Source organism: Lactuca sativa, chromosome 8 (genome assembly GCF_002870075.4).
Source record: "Lactuca sativa cultivar Salinas chromosome 8, Lsat_Salinas_v11, whole genome shotgun sequence".
Taxonomy (NCBI): domain Eukaryota; kingdom Viridiplantae; phylum Streptophyta; class Magnoliopsida; order Asterales; family Asteraceae; genus Lactuca; species Lactuca sativa.
The window spans coordinates 180,478,421-180,479,807 of record NC_056630.2 but is presented as its reverse complement, the minus strand read 5'-3'; the positions used below and the strand labels follow the sequence as shown (position 1 = coordinate 180,479,807).

At 43.6% G+C, this 1,387-nt stretch overlaps 1 non-coding gene across 1 annotated transcript; it reads right to left on the bottom strand.

The window, feature by feature from the left end:
* Positions 1-488: 488 nt before the first annotated feature.
* LOC111885802 (small nucleolar RNA R71) lies at positions 489-595 on the bottom strand. The gene has a single exon (XR_002848220.1). It is a non-coding gene; the product is annotated as a small nucleolar RNA R71 (small nucleolar RNA).
* Between the last annotated feature and the right edge of the window lie 792 nt (positions 596-1,387).

Here is a 1,387-nt window from a genome sequence, read left to right as displayed (position 1 = left end):
TTGATCACTTGGATCAAATACCTGTCCAAACCGAATCCGAATACAATACCCAGCCGGAATTTGAAGAACATAAGAGCGAACCCGAGAACGAGCCAAGGAACCAGATGGCAGCAATTGAAGAAATGTCTATGGGAGCTTACAAGAAGTGGATCCGAGAAGATGTGGGTCCCGGTTTAGTCCATCCCGCAATACCTGCCACTGCCACATTCGAGCTGAAGGGGCACATCTAGACTGCACTGAAGGATATCCCATTTTTTGGGAAAGATCATGAGGATGCTTTTAAGCATCTAGATGAAGTCAATGACATTGAGGATTACTTCAATGTCCCAAATGTCAACAGAAACACCATCTTGCTTAGGATGCTTCCCATTACTTTCAAGGGAGCAGCGAAGGAGTGGTTAAAATCACTTCCACCGGGAACAATCACCACTTGGGCTCAAATGCGTGAGCAATTTCTGGACAATTTTTGCCCACCATCCAAGATAGCTAAACTCAAGAAGGCAATAGCCAACTTTGAGAAAGAGTCGGGGGAGTCATTATACGAAGCATGGGAGCGGTACAAGGGCTTGCTCAGAAATTTCCCTCAACATGATCTAAATATGCAAGAAGAGATGTCGATTTTCTATGATGGGGTCAACGTTATGACGAGACAACTCCTTGAATCTCAAGGACCTTTGACAAAGAAAAATCCAAGGGAGGTCAAGTAGCTTATTGAAGAATTCGCGAAGCACTCTCGCGAATACCACAACCCTAGGCAAGATGGAATCAAAGGCGGGAGAGGGGCCCAAACTGATGAAATGGCATCTGTGATGGCTATGCTGAGTAATTTGGATCAAAGGATAACACAAATGGACCAGTCATTTCATGCCATGAGAGTGGGTTGTGAGAGGTGTAGTGGTCCGCACTTGACCAAGGACTGGCATTTAGATGAGTTTGGGAACAGAAAAGCTCAAGTGTGCTACTCGAGTGGGGATAAGTTTGATGAAGACTGGAGGAAACCAAAGAAGGAGTGGCTGCCATATGAAGAGTATAAAAAGCAAAAAGAAGAGAAGTATAGGCAGACAGGTCGAGGCTTCTATCAAAAAGAGCAACCACCATCTCAGAAGAAACCCGATCTAGAGACCATGTTGATGAAGTTTATGGAAGCTTCGGAAAAGAGACACGATGCTACTGATTCTGCTATTATTGAACAACAAACTTTAATAAAGAATCAGCAAGCCTTTATCAATAACCTTGAAGTACAATTTGGTCAACTAGCCACTTTGGTTCATGAGAAGTTATCCCCGAAAAATCCCGAAACGAAGGCCCAATCTCATGTAATGGCCATAGAGACTGAAAAATAGGCCATCTTTGAGTTCTTAGAAGCTTTAGAAGTTGAACAATAGCA